Source organism: Mobula birostris, chromosome 12 (genome assembly GCF_030028105.1).
Source record: "Mobula birostris isolate sMobBir1 chromosome 12, sMobBir1.hap1, whole genome shotgun sequence".
Taxonomy (NCBI): Eukaryota; Metazoa; Chordata; class Chondrichthyes; order Myliobatiformes; family Myliobatidae; genus Mobula; species Mobula birostris.
In genome coordinates this window covers 24,171,752-24,192,265 of record NC_092381.1, presented here as the reverse complement: position 1 = coordinate 24,192,265, position 20,514 = coordinate 24,171,752, and the positions used below count along the sequence as shown (strand labels likewise).

The 20,514-nt window shown below is 42.5% G+C and overlaps 1 long non-coding RNA gene across 2 annotated transcripts in view; it reads left to right on the top strand.

Moving 5' to 3' along the window:
- Positions 1-15,920, top strand: part of LOC140206273 (uncharacterized) — a 44,187-nt gene extending 28,267 nt beyond the window's left edge. The window contains exon 3 of one of the 2 annotated variants that reach the window (XR_011888105.1): positions 15,334-15,920. This is a non-coding gene — a long non-coding RNA (uncharacterized lncRNA). Of the gene's footprint in view, positions 1-15,310 lie in introns of both variants that reach the window. The other variant, XR_011888104.1, reaches the window with a different exon arrangement.
- The last annotated feature ends 4,594 nt before the right edge of the window (positions 15,921-20,514 follow it).

Sequence of the window (20,514 nt, the reverse complement as noted above, 5' to 3'; positions counted from 1 at the left end):
TTGAAGAACTCTAACAGATTTGTCAGACAAGATTTCCCTTGACAGAAACCATGCTGACCTTGACTTATTTTATCATTAGTCTCCAAGTACCTCGAAACCTCATCCTTAATAATAGTCTCCAACACTTCCCCAGCCACTGAGATTAGGCTAACTGGTCTATAATTTCCTTTCTTTTGCCTCTTCCCTTCTTAAAGTGACATTTGCAATTTTCCATTCCTCTGGGACCATGCCAGAATCAAGTGATTCTTGAAAGATCATGGCTAATGCATCTGTCATCTCTTCAGCAACCTCTCTCGGGACTCTGGGATGAAGTCCATCTGGTCCAAGTGATTTATCCACCTTAAGACCTTTGAGTTTCCCCAGCACACTTTCCTTTGTAATAGCAATGGCACTCACTCCTGCTCTCTGACACTCACAGACCTCTGGCACACTGCTAATACCTTCCACAGTGAAGACAGATGCAAAGTTCATCTGCCATTTCTTTGTCCCCACCTTACTACGTCACCAGCATCATTTTCAAGTGGTCCAATATCAACTCTCACCTCCCTTTTATTCTTTATATAACTGAAAAAACTTTTAGAATCCTGCTTTATATTATTGGCTAGTCTGCCCTCATATTTCATCTTGTCCTTTCTTATAGCTTTTTCAGTTGTCTTTTGTTGCATTTTAAAAGGTTCCCAATCATCCAACTTCCCACTCACTTTTGCTACATCATATGCCCTTTTTCTGGCTTTTATCCAGTCCTTAACTTCCCTTGTTAGCCATGGTTGCCTACCGCTGCCAATTGAAAACAACTTCTTCTGTGGGGAATATCTATCCTGCACCTTGTGATCTATTCCCAGAAACTTCAGCCATCTCTGCTCTGCCATCATCCCCCGCCAGTATCCTCCAATCTACCTGGGCAAGCTCCTCTCTCATGCCTCTGTAATTTGCTTTATTCCATCGCGATACTGATACATGTGACTTGTACTTGTTCCCCTCAAATTACATTCAGTCATATAATGATCACTACCTCGTAAGGATTCATTTATATTAAGCTCTGTAATAAGATCTGGGTTATTATACAACACCCAATCTAAGATAGCCTTTCCCCGAGTAGGCTCAAGCACAAGCTGCTCTATAAAACCATCTCCGAGGCATCTCTTTCGATATGACACCAACCTGGTTTTCCCAGTCCCCTTACATATCGAAGCCTCCCATTACAATTGTGTCATTACCCTTATTACATGCCTTTTCCAGCTCCCTTTCCAATCTCAACCCTAATGATTCCCATAATGTTTTTTTTTACCTTTGCAGTTTCTTAACTCCACCCACAAAGATTCAGCATTCTCTGACCCTCTGTCACCTCTTTCTAAAGATGTAACTCCATCTCTTACCAACAGAACCACACCACTGCTCTCCACTATTTGATGTTCTCCCTTCCCTCTCCTGACAGTCACCCGTTTATCTGTCTCCCATAGCCTTGGGGTGACTACCTCCCTGTCGCTCCTGTCTATCACTGCTTCACTTTCCCCAACAGGCCAAAGGTCATCGAGCTGCAGCTCCAGTTCACTAACACGGTCCCTAAGGAGCTGCATCTTGATGCACCTGGTGCAGATGTGGCCATCGGGGAAGCTGGAAATTTCCTGGAAATCCAACATCGGACACCCAGAACAGAACACCGGCTCTGTAGACACACTCTCTATTCTCTATAGAGTTAAATAAGATATAAGGAATGATCTTAACTTGCTTCCACCTATTCCCGCTGAAGCCCTGTTGAGGCAAAGCCTTACTACTCTGACTCAAGACTACTTTGACAATGACTGCTCCGCTAGGTGTTAGCTCTCTTTTATAGAGACTGGGTTTTTAAAAGTTCTTTGTCAGACCTGCGTGGGAATGCGCTGTTGTGTCTGTGCAGTACTCCAATAAACACAGGCCTAATGCAAGCAAGGTGGTTGGCATGGACTTAGTGGTACTAACAGGCCTCTCTCTGCCACATACATTTCTATAACTCTACAGCAAACTCTTATTTGCTTGAATGGTCCCAACACTATTGTTATGTATTTACTATTTCTCTAATATTTGAGTAATCTTGTTTATATATATGTGTGTGTGTTTCCGCTTGTTGATTAAGCATTCTTGTTCATTTAAATAATTAATTATGGGTTATATGTAAAAATATGTTAATTGCATACATCATCCCACTACCATGTGATACGTTCACACCTCGCTAAAAGTAAACAAAGTTACACTCGTCTTTTGGACTCCTCAATCCTTCCTTTGAACTAATAAATGTTTTGAAGTACAAAATATAACATTGGCAATGCGGTCTTTTTAAAACGGACCTGAGATGGCTATCATCCTGTTAAGGAGAGCAAGACATTTGAACTAAAAAAAAACTTGGCGAGGAACAATTGAAATCTTAAAGAAACAGCCCAGCATGTGGAGAGACATCGAGTAAAAGGGTGCGAACAGAAGAATTCAGGGAACATAAAGAGTGAATACTGGGTGATAATAATCATTAAAAAAATCAGAAATGGTTGGCTGCATCTGAAAGATTGACAAGTTTGATTACACAATGGGTAATTGGCTCATGTATACTGAGCTATTGGAACAGTATTTTGAAGCAAATGAAATAGTCCATGAGAAGTGAGTGCTAATTTTGCTAAATGTATTGGGTATAAAGTCATACAATTTGCTTTAAAGTTTGATTTTGAAGTCCAACCAAATTATAGAAATGAGCTCTGCTGAAGTAATGCAGGAACACTTAGAACTGAAGCCATTCTTGATTGCAGAACACTTTAGGTTTCATTGGCAGAATCAAAAAGAAGGAGAGTCCATTCAGCATATGTGGCTCAATTGAAGAAGTTGTATGAGCATTATCAGATTGGTAATGGGTTAAATAATACAATCAGAGATCATTTAGTTTGTATAATCTTAAAAGAAGCTATTCAAAACAGCTCTTGATGGAAGCCCAGCTCACATTTAAGAGAGCAGTTCAATTGCTGTTTCAATGGAAACTGCAGACAAAGATGCAATTGAGTTGCAGTCAGGAATGGAAGTGAGCATGAACAAAATTGCATGATCAAAAAGAAACTGGCCTGGCCAAACAAATTGTGTTACCATTGAGGATGGGGCTCACATAAACAAAATAAATGCAGATTTAAGGGCAAAACTTGCAGAAAATGCAACAAAGTAGGACACATTCAAAAAGCACATCAAGCAGACAAGAATAAATGGAATGCACAGAGAAGAGAAAAAGATAAATGTTCAAGTTGCAGTTTCAAAAAGAGCACTAATCTGTATGTGCTGTTTTTTGAAAAATTTGATAATGAGGAGAGTAGTCTTGAAACTTAAAATGTGAAAATTAACTATAAGTAAGAAATTTGGCTAACGCCAGAAGTGAATGGCAAATTCATTAAAATGGAATTGGATACTGGTTCAGCTGTTTCTTTCATTCCACAAAATGAGTTTGAGCAGCATTTCAAACATACCAAACTGAAGCCTGCAAATGTCCCATTAAGAACTTATACTGGAGAAAGGATAACTCCTGTGGGAATGACATTCATAAAAAACCAAAAAGCCACATTGAGCTTCTATGTGATAAAAGCAGGTGGAGCAGCATTGTGGAAGCGTGACTGGCTGAGACAACTACAACTTGATTGGTGATCCATCCTCCACGTGCATGCCACATTCTTTGCAATGAGCAAACTGAAAGTGAATTAAGAAAGGTACTGGATGATGCCACAATTGTCTCCATGCCAAACACCATGAACCATTGCTCAACAGAGGTCAAACAGGCATTGGTGACAACCTTTTTACTTCTGGTTGGAAAGTATATTAGACCAAAGAATGACCATGCTGCTCAGAGAAGGCGTGACTATGATAAATGCAGTGGTGTGACTACAACTGTTTTTGTAGGCAACATATCTGAGGAAGCTTCTGATATGTTAATTAGGCAGTCACTTGTGAAATATGGCTCAGTTCAAGGAGCTTCAGGAAAGATGCAAGCATTCGGCTTTTGTGAGTATATGGAACCAGTATCTACTCAGTGTGTATTAAGGCATGAACTTCAACTGGGTAAAGCTTGTAAAAGTAGATGCAAAGGCCAAAGTGCAGCTGGACGAATGGAAGGCCAAAAAGAAAGGAGTCAATGGAGATACGAAAACAGAGGATTCGTCAGATGGTGTTGTAGATATGGAAACCAAGAGGACCGATCAGATCGTAAGGGGAACAATAGAAGGATTAATAAGAGAATACTCCAGTGAACTAAATGGACCTTCCAAAGATCAAGATGCACGAACTAGAAGAAAAAAAGGGAAGGAAGAGATGGAGAAAAAGAATGTGAATGTGAAAAAGAATGGTGTGAAAGAGAGAAGGAATTAATTTGGCAGGGGGATGGGAACTGGATGATAGGGCTGAGGAAGGAGAAAACAGAAATAAATCAAAGATAGCATGCAACAGGGATGATAGAAAGGACAGGCGGGAGATGAGGCATAATCACAGCCAATGGGATGATTTACAGGCCAATAATGGCATGGTGCAGTTGAAACAGGAAGCAACAAATACTGGACTGAAAGTGTTGTATTTGAATGCACGCTGCATAAGAAATAAAATGGATGATCTTGAAATTCAGCTACAGATTGGCAAGTATAACATTGTGGCCATCTCTGAAACTTGGCTAAAGGATGGCTGCCATTGGGAGCTGAATGTCCAAGGATATATGGTGTATCAGAAAAATAGGTTAGTAGGCAGACGGGGTGGTGTGACCCTGTGTATAAGAAATAATATTAAATCATTAGAAAGGGATGACATAGGATTGGAAGGTGTAGAGTCTCTGTGGGTTGAGTTAAGAAATGGCAAGGGTAAAAGGACCCTAATGGCAGTTGTATACAGGTTCCGAATAGCAGCTGGGATGGGGATTACAAACTGCGACAAGATATAGAAAAGGCGTGTCAGAAGGGCAATATCATGATAATCATTGGAGATTTTAAACATGAAAATGGATTGGGAAAACCAGGCCAGTACTGGACCTCAAGAGAGAGAATTTATCTAAGGGATGGCTTTTTAGAACAGCTTGTTGTTGAGCCCACTAGGGGATCGGCTGTGCTGGATTGGGTGTTGTGCAATTATCTGGTGGTGATAAGAGAGTTTAAGGTTAAGGAACCCTTAGGGAACAGTGAGCGCAATATGATCGAGTTCACTTTGAAATTTGAGAAGGGGAAACTAAATTCCAATGTGTCGGTATTTCAGTGGAATAAAGGAAATTACAATGGCATGAGAGGGTAACTGGCCAAGGTTGACTGGAAAGACACACTAGCGGGAAGGACAGCAGAGCAGCAATGGCTGGAGTTTCTGCAAAAAATGACAGACGTGCAAGACAGATATATTCCAAATAAGAAGTTTTCAAATAGAAGAAGGACACTATCATGACTGACAAGTGAAGTCAGAGCCAAAGTAAAAGCAAAAGACAGGGCATACAAGGAAGCCAAAGCTAGTGGGAAGATAGAAGATTGGGAAGCTTTTAAAAACTTGCAGAAGGAAACTAAGAAGGTCATTCAGAAGGAAAAGATGAATTATGAAAGGAAGCTGGCTACTAATATCAAAGAAGATACTAAAAGCTTTTTCAAGTATATAAAGGGTAAAAGAGAGTTGAGGGTAGATATAGAACCAATAGAAAATGACACTGGAGATATTGTAATGAGAGACACAGAGATGGCAGATGAACTGAATGCGCATTTTACATCAGTCTTCACACTGAAAGACATGTGCTGTATACCGAATATTCAAGAGTGTCAGGAAAGTGAAAATTACGACTGAGAAGGTGCTCAGGAAGCTTAATGGTCTGAGGGTGGATAAATCTCCTGGACCTGATGGAATACACCCTCAGGTTCCATAAGACCATAAGACAAAGGAGCAGAAGTAGGCCATTCGGCCCATTGAGTCTGCTCCACCATTTTATCATGAGCTGATCCATTTTCTCCTATTTACTCCCACTCCCCTGCCTTCTCACCATAACCTTTGATGCCCTGGCTACTCAGATACTTATCAATCTCTGCCTTAAATACACCCAATGACTTGGCCTCCACTGCTGCCTGTGGCAACAAATTCCATAGATTCACCACCCTCTGACTAAAAAAATTTCTTCGCATTTCTGTTCTGAAAGGGTGCCCTTCAATCCTTAAGTCATGCCCTCTCGTACTAGACTCCCCCATCATGGGAAACAACTTTGCCACATCCACTCTGTCCATGCCTTTTAACATTCGAAGGAAGTAGCTGGAGAGATTGCAGAGGCATTAACAATGATCTTTCAAGAATCAACAGGTTCTGACATTGTACTGGATGACCGGAAAATTGCAAATGTTACTCTGCTATTTAAAAAGGGTGGGAGGCAGCAGAAAGGAAACTATAGACCTGTTAACCTGACATCAATGGTTGGGAAGTTGTTGGAATCGATTGTTAGGGATAAGATTACGGAGTACTTGGAGGCACATGACAAGATAGGCTAAAGCCAGCATGAGGACTCCCAAGTCCCTTTGAATTCTCTTCCCATCTAAATAATATATTGCCCGTTTATTTCTTCTACCAAAGTGCATGACAATATACGTTCCAACACTGTATTTTATTTGCCACTTTGCCCATTCCCCTAAACTATCCAAGTTTCTCTGCAGGCTCTTATTTTAGAAAGGATATGCTGACATTGGAGAGGGTTCAGAGAAGATTCACAAGAATGGTTCCAGGAATGAAAGGGTTACGGTATGAGGAACACCAGGTAACTCTTGGGCTGTATTCTCTGGAGTTCAGGCAAATGAGGGGGGATCTCATGGAAACATTCCGAATGTTAAAAGGCCTGAGCAGATTAGATATGACAAAGTTATTTCCCATGGTAGGGGATTCTAGGACAAGAGGGCGTGACTTCAGGACGTCCATTTAGAACAAGGATGTGGTGAAATTACTTTAGTCAGTGGGTGGTAAGTCTGTAGGATTTGTTGCCACGAGCGGCTGTGGAGGACAAGTCACTGGGTGTATTTAAGACAGAGATAGATAGGGCATCAAAGGGTGTGGGGAGAAGGCAGGGGAGTAGGGATGACTGGAAGAATTGGATCAGCTCACCATTAAATAGCGGAGCAGACTCAATGGGCTGAATGGCCTATTTCTGTTCCTATATTTATGGTCTTATGGTCTTATGGAATCTTGGAAGGAAAAAAAGAAAGGGATCGAAGTAGATTCAGAGGGGGAGAAAAGGAGAGGAAAGGTTTGCAGAAATGTTAGAACTATACACTTTCTACAGCCTCAGAATCAACTCCTACAGCCACCACTGAGGAGGCCCCAGAACCAGAGATTGTTTCACAGCCACAAGTCTCACCTGGCAGGCAGTGTGATCCCCTCCATCAGGAAAGAGATTATCCCACAAGGGAAAGAAAGCTTCCACAGTGATTAAATCTTTCAGCCTGAATGGGACAGTTTAAAATTTACTTTGTAGTCATCTGTATTTTGTCATTGTGTTATATAATATACTATGCATATAGTTCAGATATATTCTGTATTGAGTTAGAGTTTATAGCTAAGCAGGAAGGAGAGCTGTGTATTTAATATTTCAGTAACATTTGAGTAATCTTGTCTATATGTTGTTTGATTAAGCATTCTAGTTTGTTTAAATAATTAATGACAGATTATATGTAAAACTATGTTAATTGCATACGTCATCACACATGATACATGTGCTCCTTGCTTAAAGTTAAAAAGTTACACGCACACTTCAGACTCCGTATCTTCCTTTGAATTAATTTAATGCTTTGAAGTTACGACACATAACAGAGTACAGTGTGGGAAAATGGGAGGTTATTCTCTTTGTTTAAAAAAACATAAGTTTTAAATGGGTGAAAACTGGGAAAAGCAGAGGTTTGGCCAATTTAAGCACCAGGCCAGCTTAAAAAGGTCAGAATGTCAGGGCCAGAGGCAAGGAATGGGCCAATTCAGTCCACTGTCCCACAAGGTTTACTCGTCTCTGTGCTAAATTGAGGCTGTGGCCAGCAACTACGACCCATTGGAGCAGTTGCAGTGATGACGAGATTGTTGGCTGTGGAATCACTTTTGTGAACTTCAGTTCTGAATGTTAATTGCTTGCTTTTATTGTTTGCATGATTTGTTTGTTTTTCTGCATATTGGGTGGTTGATGGTCTTCTTTCTTAATAGGTTCTTTTGGATTTCTTTGTTCTGTGGCTGTCTGTACGGAGACCTCTGTGTTGCATATAGTATAGGTACTTCAACAATAAATGTGCTTTGAACTGTGTTCAATGGGAATTGTACACAGTATTAAAAGATAACATTAGTAAGATTAGTAGGCAGGTATGTTTATTGAAAAGTGACTTGGGTGTGGCAGCAACAACATCCTACTCTACTAAAATAGGGATCTGGTGAGAGCAATTGAGAGTATTTTGTGCATGCTTAGTCTTCTTACCTAAAAAAATAGCTATACTCACTGGTGATTCACCAGGCTGGTTATTGGGATGGTATACAATATTTCAGGCCTCTTTCTTAAGTGTTTGGATAAGAGCTGATCTCTGAAACAATCAAAGTTCTCAGATGGCTCAACAGAGTAGACACCAAGAGAAAGCTTCCCTTAACTGAGGGGTTGCAGAACTCAGACAGGGAGTAGACAATTTGGAACTGAGATGAAGAGAGGTGTGCTCACTCAGAAGTGATGAACCTCTGCCCTGAGGGGTGTGGAGGCACCATCATTGAGTTGTTCAGAACCAAGGTCGATAGAATCAGAACCACTGTATATTACCATTGAGATATGAAATTTGTTGTTTTGTGGCAGCAGTACTGTGCAAGACATAAACAATACTACAAGTTACAGTGAAGAAGAAATAAGTAGTACCAAAGACGAATAGTGAGGTAGTGTCAATGAGTTCATGGACTATTCAGAAATCCGATGGCAATTGGACAGAAGCAGCTCCTGAAACCTTCTGTGTGGGTCTTCAGTCTTCAGGCCCTGTACCTTCTCTCTGATATTCCACATATCAAAGGATCTGGGAGATACAGGGATTTGGCAGGAAGTGATGTCAGGACCGAAGATCAACCATGATCTCATTGAACAACAGATCGGACCCTAGGACCAGAATGCCTTGCTCCTTCCCCGTGCCTTACCTGTATGTTTGTAGGATGCCTGTTTTCACTTTTGTGGTGACACAAGGGACTGCAGTGGCTGGGATCTGGAGCAACACACGATCTACTGGAGGAACTCAGCAGGTCAAGCACCATCTATGGGGGAAAGGATGTTTTATCAATGCTTTTGGTCAAAACCTTGCATCAGGACTGGTGTGATCCAGCAGATAGTTTGACTCTCCACTTTGGTAGCATTGGCCATCATCAGCTTTGACTTGCCTATCATAGTTTGGGAAGTTGACACTGCTGGTACATCACTCACTAAGGAGTCAGGACATGCTGTTAGCAACTTCAAAGTCAAAATGATGTGGAAGTGAAGAATGAGGAGGAGTGCCCGTTGTGGGATACAATGAAGTGAGGGCAATGTGTGGCAGAGAGTGCCTGATCTTAGAGGTAATGCATTCTTTCACTTCATCTTTACTGACTTACTGTTGTACCATTACAGATGGGGAAAAAAGGATTTTTTTTTCATTTTTCTGAGCCCTGGGCAGGCTTTGCCACAATGCCCACATTTCATTCGAGTGGGGCACCTCACAACAGGTAGGCACATTCCTGAGGTCTCCAGTTTTAGTGTTGTTAATACAGAGGATCAAATTGAACATAAACTCTTGAACAAAGGCAGGAGTTTCAAAAAATCTTCTGGAGGAACTCAGTAAGTTAAGCAGTGTCTCGTCTGTGGGAGGAAAGGAATTGTCTGCTGCAGGATGGTTCAGCGATTTAGTGTGACACCTCCCACTCCTGATGCAGGGTGTTGATCCAATTCCTTTCCTTCCCAGAAGTGCTGCTCAACCCACTGAGCTCCTCCAGCAGATTGCTTGCTTCTTCAGATTCCAGCATCTTCAGGCTCTTGTGTCAACAAACACAATCGTAAACAATAATTTTGAAAAAGGAATCGTTCTTCATTATTATTCCATCCCAAACACAAACAAAGCCTTTTTATTAACATGAGAAAGTCTGCAGATGCTGGAAATCCAAAATGACACACACAAAATGCTGGAGGAACTCAGCAGGTCAGGCAGAATCAACGTTTTGGGCCAAGATGCTTCTTCAGGACTGAGAAGGCAGGGGGAATGTACCAGAATGAAAAGGTGTGGGGGCAATGGGGGAAAGAGGTGACAGGTGAAGCCAGTTGGGTGGGAAAGATCAAGGGCTGGAGAGGAAGGAATCTGATAGGAGAGGAGAGTAGACCATAGGAGAAAGGAAAAGAGGAGGGAATCTAGGAAGAAGGGTGGAGGGCATGGGGAAATTCACTGGAAAGAGAAATCAATATTCATGCCACCAGGTTGGAGGCTAACCAGATGGAATATAAGGTGCTCCTCCTTCATCCTGTGGGTGGCCTCATCTTGGTACAAGCACCTCTTTAGTCCTCCTTCTTCAAAGAATAGGCTTTTCCTTCCTCCATCGGTTTTTCTGCCTTTACCTGCATCTCCTCCATTTCCCAGATATCCGCGCTCTCCCCATCTTCCTGCCACCTTGACAGGGATAGAGTTCCTCTTGTCCTCAACTACAAACCCATGAGGCGCTTTATCCAACACAACTTCCGCCATCTTCAACAGGACCCTACTGCCAAACACATCTTAACCTTTTCCCCTGACTCTTTGCTTTCTGCAGGGATTATTCCATCCATGATTCCTGTGTCCATTCTTCCCTTCCCAATGATCTCCCTCCTGGCACTTATTCCTGCAAGCAGCAGAAGTGCTACACCTCCTCCCTCACCTCCATTCAGGGTCCCAATCTGTCCTTCCAGGTGAGGCAATACTTCATCTCTGAATATCCTGGAGTATCTGGTGCTCTCTGTGCAGCCTCCTCTACATTGGTGAGACCCAACATAGACAGGGGCACCGCTTTATCGAGCACCTTTGACCATCTGCGAGAAGCAGCATTTCCTGGTGGCCAACTGTTTCAAACGAAGTTCCAATTTTGGTTCCAATCCCCATTCCCATCCCAACATTTCGGTTCACGATGAGGCCACTCTCAAGTTGGAGGAGCAACACTTCATATTTTCTCTGAGAAGAGTCCAACTGATGGCATAGACATTGATTTCTCAAAATGTTGGCAGTATTTCCTATTTCCCCATTTCCTGTTCTTCATTTCCTCATTCTGGCCCCCCCTTCTCACCTGCCTATCACCTCCCCTTGGTACCCCTCCACCTTCCCTTTGTCCTATGGTCCACTCTCCTCTCCTATTAGATGCCTTCTTCTCCAGCCTCTTTTTCCTTTCCACCTGGCACCTCCCAGTTTCTTACTCCATCCCCTCACTCCTACCCACCTAGCTTCACTTGTTACCTTCTAGCTCGTACTTCTTCCCCACCCTGTTCCTTCTTCTTCTGGCATCTTCCCCCTTTCTTTCCGGTCCTGATGATGCGCCTTGGCCCGAAACATTGACTGTTTATTCATTTCCATAGATGCTGAGTGGCCTGCTGAGTTCCTCCAGTGTTTTGTGGTGTTGCTCTTTAGCACAATCTTGCAATCACCCCAGAATGACTAAACTGCTCTTGAATAATGAGTTAAACCCATAAAACTGAATGCTTGAGTATGATTCAGGAATTAGTAATTTGTTCTTATTCTATCCCAGATGATAAAACATGAGTGCTTGTGCTAGAACATTGTGCTTCGTGTGTTACAGATAATTCGTAATAAAATAATTATTGTTTAGCTTATACGATGATCCAAAACCTCCAATGGTACACACAAGGTGACTCCAGTAAATTCAAGGTCACAATTTCCTGCATGTAATCAACAAGATGTGGTATGGAATGGGAATGGTTCTGAGTAACTTGTATGAATCTGTTCACCACACTGCAGGAGAAATGTGAGAGTGTTAGAAAGGCCACAGAGGAGATTCAACAGGATGTTTTCTGTCAACAATACGGAGCTTTAAATTGTTTAGGTTTCTTCGCCTTTTATAATTATTCCATTGTATAAGGGCTAAGAGAGTTGTAAAAGTGCGCCTGAAGGCTTTGTGTGTCAATGCAAGGAGCATTCGTAACAAGGTGGGTGAATTAAAAGTGCAGATTGTTATTAATGAATATGATATAGTTGGGATCACAGAGACATGGCTCCAGGGTGACCAAGGATGGGAGCTCAACATTCAGGGATATTCAATACTCAGGAGGGATAGACATGAAAGAAAAGGAGGTGGGGTGGCGTTGCTGGTTAGAGAGGAGATTAACGCAATAGAAAGGAAGGACATAAGCCGGGAGGATGTGGAATCGATATGGGTAGAGCTGCATAAAACTAAGGGGCAGAAAACGCTGGTGGGAGTTGTGTACAGGCCACCTAACAGTAGTAGTGAGGTTGGGGATGGTATTAAACAGGAAATTAGAAATGTGCGCAATAAAGGAACAGCAGTTATAATGGGTGACTTCAATCTACATGTAGATTGGGTGAACCAAATTGGTAAGGGTGCTGAGGAAGAGGATTGCTTGGAATGTATGCGGGATGGTTTTTTGAACCAACATGTCGAGGAACCAACTAGAGAGCAGGCTATTCTGGACTGGGTATTGAGCAATGAGGAAGAGTTAATTAGCAATCTTGTCGTGAGAGGCCCCTTGGGTAAGAGTGACCATAATATTGTGGAATTCTTCACTAAGATGGAGAGTGACATAGTTAATTCAGAAACAAAGATTCTGAACTTAAAGAAGGGTAACGTTGAAGGTATGAGACGTGAATTAGCTAAGATAGACTGGCAAATGACACCTAAAGGGTTGACGGTGGATATGCAATGGCAAGCATTTAAAGATCGCATGGATGAACTACAACAATTGTTCATCCCAGTTTGGTAAAAGAATAAATCAAGGAAGGTAGTGCACCCGTGGCTGACAAGGGAAATTAGGGATAGTATCAACTCCAAAGAAGAAGCATACAAATTAGCCAGAAAAAGTGGCTCACCTGAGGCCTGGGAGAAATTCAGAGTTCAGCAGAGGAGGACAAAGGGCTTAATTAGGAAGGGGAAAAAAGATTATGAGAGAAAACTGGCAGGGAACATAAAAACAACTGTAAAAGCTTTTATAGATATGTGAAAAGAAAAAGATTGGTTAAGACAAATGTAGGTCCCCTACAGACAGAAACAGGTGAATTAATTATGGGGAGCAAGGACATGGCAGACCAATTGAATAATTACTTTGGTTCTGTCTTCACTAAGGAGGACATAAATAATGTTCCGGAAATAGTACGGGACAGAGGGTCCAGTGAGATGGAGGAACTGAGGAAAATACATGTTAGCATGGAAGTGGTGTTAGGTAGATTGAAGGGATTAAAGGCAATAAATCCCCAGGGCCAGATGGTCTGCATCCCAGAGTGCTTAAGGAAGTAGCCCAAGACATAATGGATGCATTAGCGATAATTTTTCAAAACTCTTTAGATTCTGGACTAGTTCCTGAGGATTGGAGGGTGGCTAATGTAACCCCACTTTCTAAAAAAGGAGGGAGAGAGAAACCAGGGAATTATAGATCGGTTAGCCTAACATCGGTGGTGGGGAAACTGCTAGAGTCAGTTATCAAAGATGTGATAACAGCACATTTGGAAAGCGGTGAAATCATCGGACAAAGTCAGCATGGATTTGTGAAAGGAAAATCATGTCTGACGAATCACATAGAATTTTTTGAGTATGTAACTAGTAGAGTGGATAGGGGAGAACCAGTGGATGTGGTATATTTGGATTTTCAAAAGGCTTTTGACAAGGTCCCACACAGGAGATTAGTGTGCAAACTTAAAGCACACTGTATTGGGGGTAAGGTATTGATGTGGATAGAGAATTGGTTGGCAGACAGGAAGCAAAGAGTGGGAATAAATGGGACCTTTTCACAATGGCAGGCAGTGACTAGTGGGTACCACAAGGCTCAGTGCTGGGACCCCAGTTGTTTACAATATTTATTAATGACTTGGATGAGGGAATTAAATGCAGCATCTCCAAGTTTGCAGATGACACGAAGCTGGGCAGCAGTGTTAGCTGTGAGGAGAATGCTAAGAGGATGCAGGGTGACTTGGATAGGTTAGGTGAGCGGGCAAATTCATGGCAGATGCAATTTAATGTGGATAAATGTGAATTTATCCACTTTGGAGGCAAAAACAGGAAAACAGATTATTATCTGAATGGTGGCCGATTAGGAAAAGGGGAGGTGCAACGAGACTTGGGTGTCATTATACACCAGTCATTGAAAGTGGGCATGCAGGTACAGCAGGCGGTGAAAAAGGGGAATGGTATGCTGGTATTTATAGCAAGAGGATTCGAGTACAGGAGCAGGGAGGTACTACTGCAGTTGTACAAGGCCTTGGTGAGACCACACTTGGAGTATTGTGTGCAGTTTCGGTCCCCTAATCTGAGGAAAGACATTCTTGCCATAGAGGAAGTACAAAGAAGGTTCACCAGGTTGATTCCTGGGATGGCAGGACTTTCATATGATGAAAGACTGGATGAGCTAGGCTTGTACTCATTGGAATTTAGAAGAATGAGGGGGGATCTGATTGAAACGTATAAAATCCTAAAGGGATTGGACAAGCTAGATGCAGGAAGATTGTTCCCGATGTTGGGGAAGTCCAGAATGAGGGGTCACAGTTTGAGGATAAAGGGGAAGCCTTTTAGGACCGAGATTAGGAAAAATTTCTTCACACAGAGAGTATTGAATCTGTGGAATTCTCTGCCACAGGAAACAGTTGAGGCCAGTTCATTGGCTATATTTAAGAGGGAGTTAGATATGGCCCTTGTTGCTAAAGGGATCAGGGGGTATGGGGGGAAGGCTGATACAGGGTTCTGAGTTGGATGATCAGCCATGATCATACTGAATGGCGGTGCAGGCTTGAAGGGCCGAATGGCCTACTCCTGCACCTATTTTCTATGTTTTCTATGTGCTGATTAACTTGCTCTTAAGGCAACATGAAACCATGATGATTGCTGAAACTGAGCCTCATAAGTAAACCCAGAAGAACGTCATGTTGAAATCTCGGGATATTATAGAAAGTCAATCTAATCACTAATGACGTGGGCTGTGTGGAGATGCAATCTTCACAAGGTGAATCAGAGAGTTTGCGGAGCACCATAGCTTTGTTGCATGATCTGGGGGGGGCGGGGTGCCTGAATCTTCTGAAATCACAATATGTGAAGGTTATGTTTTGTTTTCTTAAAGGGTTTACAAAATAAGTCCCAAACTTTTGCATCACAGGTTTTGGATTTTTCCCAATGTAGAAAATATTCGGCGGGAGGAGAAGATGGCAGCGCACCGTGCATGCGCAGCTCTCCGGTGAAAAATGATGTCATATCTGTTAAATAGGGGCCGAGGACAATTCTGATCTGATGGAGAATGGACATGAAATCACAAAGGAAAATCTAGAGAAATTTCTGAAATGCCTGTTCGCTGTTGTTGTTACTGTGTGGTCGGGAATCTTTCGGAGGGTAGGCCTCAAAATCCCCGGCCTTGCCTGCTTTTGGCGACCGAGAAGGAGGTCGAATCTTTTGGCAGAGATGCCGCTCGGCACTCAGTGTCGGAGAGCTGATCAGAGCTCGAAGTTTTCGGATGACCCGGAGTCGGATTGTGGTCAGCATGGCAGAGAGAGCTTTTCTTCCTTCTCCCGTCTGTGTGAGACGTGGGACATTTGAGAGGCTTTGAACTTTACTGTGCTCACGGACTTTCTTCATCAAGTTATGGTATTGTGCACTGTTGTATCTATATGTATAATTATGTGGTTTTGTCAATTTTTTCAGTCTTGGTTTGTCCTGTGTTTTGTGATATCACACCGGAGGAAATATTGTATCATTTCTTAATGCATGCATTACTAAATGACAATAAAAGGGGACTATGTGTCTTCATAATCTAAAACTTGAAACATCTCTGGCTTCTCTCTGTTCTGGATTTATTGTTTAGTTCTACGTATAGGGAGGGGATAATTGTAGATTGGTTTTGGCCTTGTGCCATAGTGTCACACTGCATGGAACAGACTATTTGACCAGCACATCCATGACGTCCAGTGGGGACTCATCCATATTAATCCATCTTCCAGCACTTGGCCGGTAGCTTTCTATGCATAAGCAATTCACTTTTGCCATTTCTGGAGCATTTGCTAGCTCAGGACAACATGGATGGAAAGCATGCAAGGAGCCAGCTGGATATGGACTCAGGACCATTCGCCTTGAAGTCTGGTGCTGATGCCACTATCACTGTTGGTGAATCCCCTCGAAATCTCTTGCCGTTTCCAGTTTTATCTACCGATTATATGTTGGATAGTTTCCTGAAGTATCCCTTATCTGTACCCTTCATCATTTTATCTGTCACATCCCTGCTTGATCTCCATTCCTGGGAAAAAATGTTCTCGCTTCCATCTTGTCTGACCAATCTGAATGAATTTTTTTTGAAGAGGTAACAAAGTGTATTGATCACATCTTCCCTCTAATGCAGAGACTAGAACTGCAATCAAACTCCTATTGTGTCTGAACAATGTTTCACAAATTGGAACATAGCCTCCCTTTTCTTGTGTTCATTACAGTGACCAGTGAAGGCCATTGAACATCAATTTCTTCCCCTCTCTGTCTCCTTCTCTCTTTTTTCTATTCTCCATTCACTCCTTCTGTCCTATCTCTCAGAATATTTTCCAATAAATTCCTACTACTGATGTAGCAGGCCTGTAGTTACCAGTCTCAAAGGACAAACCCGTGATTGGTAAGTCCCAGTGCGAAGTCTGAAGTTGGAGGCCTGACGTCTGCAAGTCTCAGAGTCCGGAGCCAAGGACTGGAGGCCCAGAGGTGGACTGTCCTGGGGTTGGCGATCTATCTGTATGTGAAGGGGTGAGTTTGTGGGAAAAGGGGTCGGTTATGCTGTTGTCTTATTTTGTTGTTGTTGCTGTTTATGTTGTTATTGTGGGAACTCCATGTTGGTGTATGGTGACACCTGTGGGCAGCCCTCAGCACATCATTGAGTGTGTTGGTTGTAGCACAAATGACACATTTCACTGTATGTTTCAATGCACATGTTATAAATAAATCTGAATTTACTCTTCTCCAAGGGGGTTCTGACCACATCTTTTCTCTGTCTGTTTGGTAATCTCCTTTCACAACAATGTTCAGACTGCAGTGTCTGTATTGAGTCTGGGAACAAGGGAGTAGTCAGACGTAGTGGACAAAGAATAATTAGGGCACTGCTTCTGGGGTTGTTGAAACAAGAGAGGACACTGACGTTGCTTCAATTTTCCTGCCCGTGAATCTGAAGGATATTTGGTCAGGTATGTGGCTGGAACTGAGGGTCAGGAAAATGGGCTGGGTCTATAACCAGTGTTGGTGGGATTTGGTAAACGTGGGTCAGTTGTGTGTGCGGTCAGAGCAGAGATCTGGAGCGTGGGTCAGGTGTGTGACAGGAGTGAGGGTGTCAGGAATTGGGGTAGATTTGCGATCTTCTAATTCATGTGGGTATGTTTGAAAAATCTTTCAAAGCTCAGAATAAACCCAAATACTGTGTATGCCCAACAAAATAAAATGCAAAACTTCACTCATTAGAATGGCTAGAACTCTTATTTTTTGGTTCCACTTTATGGAAAATAGTTTCTTTTTTATTACGGTTAAGTGTTTGAGAAAATCTTTTTCCATTTATGGGTAAAAGGAGTGTGGTTACTGTCAAGCGCAACTGAATTGAGATCTGTAAAGATCAGTGTTCAAAGATAGTTTGGTTTATTATTATTGCTGTCATGCGTACAAAGTACAGTCATTCCACGCATAAGTACATCGAGGTAGTAACAGAAATCAGAATGCAGAATATAGCACAACAGCTATGGGGAAAGTAGAACACAACTAAACAAATAAAGAGCATAAGGCTGTGCTGAGGTCAACTGGAAGATCAGGAATTTATCCTTGGCATACGAGAGGCTCATTCAATGATCTGTTAACAGTGGGGTACAAACCATCCTTGAATCTGGTGGTACATGCTTTCAGACTTTCCTAACTTTTCCTGGATGGAAAGAGGAGGGTGAGGAGTGAGAGTGACCGGGGTAGAAGGGGCCCTTGATTATGTTGGCTGCTTTCCAGAGGCAGATGGAGTCAATGGAAGGAAGGTAGGTTTGCATGACATCGTGGGCTATGTTCACAGCTAATTATAATTTACCAGTGTTTCCCGTGTCACCGCAGTCACCCCACTAACTGTACAACTCACAAACATACCGGGTTAATCAGTTGTAGGTGTGGTCATTTTGAAAATTCTGTGTAGCATTCTTGACGTGATTAAAAGTGTAAGTTCTGTGTGGTTGATGTTCTTAAGACATAGGAGCAGAGTTAGGCCATTTGGCTCATCGAGTCCGCTCCACCATTCAGTCATGGATGACGTATTATTCCTGTCAGGCCAATTCTCCTGCCTTCTCCCTAGAAGCTTTGACACCATTACTGATCACAAACCTATCAACCTCTGCCTTAGATATAAAAAATGACTTGGCTTGCACGGCTGCCTGTGGCAATGAATTCCACAGATTCACCACTCCATGGCTGAAGAATTTTTTTCTTCATCTCTGTTCTTACTGGATGTCCCCCAATTCTAAAGGTGTGGTTTCTGGTGCAAGACTCTGCCACTATAGGAAACATCATCTCCATACTGACTCTATTTAAGCCTTCCAGTATTTGATAGGTTTCAATGAGTTCCCCCCTCATTCTTCTAAACTCCAGCGAGTAAAGGCTCAGAGCCATCAAACACTCCTCATTGGTTAACCCTTCATTCCTGGGATCATTCCCAAGAACCTCCTCTGGACCCTCACCATCGCCAACATTTCTTTTCTTAGATAAGGGGCCCAAAACTCCTCACAATATTCCATGCGCGGTCTGACCAATACCTTATAAAGCCTCAACATTACATTCCTGCTTTTGTATTCTAGTCCTCTTGAAGTGAATTCTAACATTTCATTTGCCTTCCTTACCATTGATTGAATCTGCAAGTTAATCTTTAGGGAACTTCCACTATAAATACACCCACGGACTTGGCCTCCACCGCTGTCTGTGGCAGAGCATTCCACAGATTCACTACTCACTGGCTAAAAAGGTTCCTCCTCACTTCTGTTCTAAAGGGTCGCCCCTCAATTTTGAGGCTGTGCCCACTATTTCTGATGCCCCCACCATAGGAAGCATCTTCTCCACATCCACCCCATCTAGTCCTTTCAACATTTGTCAGGTTTCAGTGAGATCCCCTCACATTCTTCTAACTGCCAGGGAGTACAGGCCCAAAGCTGCCAAATGCTCCTCATATGTTAACCCCTTCATTCCTGGAATCATCCTCATGAACCTCTTCTGGATTCTCTCGAATGACAGCTCATCTTTTCTGAGATATGGGGCACAAAACAACTGACAATACTCCAGGTGCAGCTGACTAGTATCTTATAAAGGGTCAGCATTATCTCCTTGCTTTTATATTCTATTCCCTTTGAAATAAATGCCAACATTACATTGTAGACTCAATCTATAAATTAACCTTCTGGGAGTCTTGCACGAGACTCCTAAGTCCCTCTGCACCTCTGATGTTTGAACTTTCTCTCTATTTACTTAATAGTCTGCACTATTGTTCCTTTTAGCAAAATACATTATTGTACATTTCCCAGCACTCTATTCCATCTGCTACTTTTTTTGCTCATTTTTCCAATTTGTCTAAGTCCTGCTGCAATCACATTGCTTCTTCAGCACTACCTACCCCTCCATCTATCTTCATATCATCCACAAACTTTGCCACAAAGCCATCAATTCCATTATACAAGTCACTGACAAGCAATGTGAAAAGTAGCGGTCCCAATACTGACCCCTGAGGAACACCACTAGTCACTGGCAGCCAGCCAGAAAAGGCCCCTTTTATTCCCACTCAGTACCCTCCTGCCTGTCAGTCGTTCCTCTATCCATGCCAGTATCCTTCCTGTAACGTCATTGAATTTTATCTTGTTAAGCAACCTCGTGTCTGGCACCTTATCAAATGCCTTCTGAAAATCCAAGTAAAATGATTGAATTTTTTGAGGATGTGACTAAACACATTGATGAAGGTAGAGCAGTAGATGTAGTGTATATGGATTTCAGCAAGACATTTGACAATATCACATGCAAGGCTTATTGAGAAAGTAAGGAGGCATGGGATCCAAGGGGACATTGCTTTCTGGATCCAGAACTGGCTTGCCCACAGAAGACAAAGAGTGTTGTAGATGGGTCATCTTCTGCATGGAGGTCGGTTACCAGTGGTGCCTCAGGGATCTGTTCTGGGACCCCTACTCTTCATAGTTTTCATAAATGACCTGGATGAGGAAGTGGAGGGATGGGTTAGTAAATTTGCTGATGGCACAAAGGTTGGAGGTGTTGTGGATAGTGTGGAGGGCTGTCAGAGGTTACCGCAGGACATTGATAGGATGCAAAACTGGGCTGAGAAGT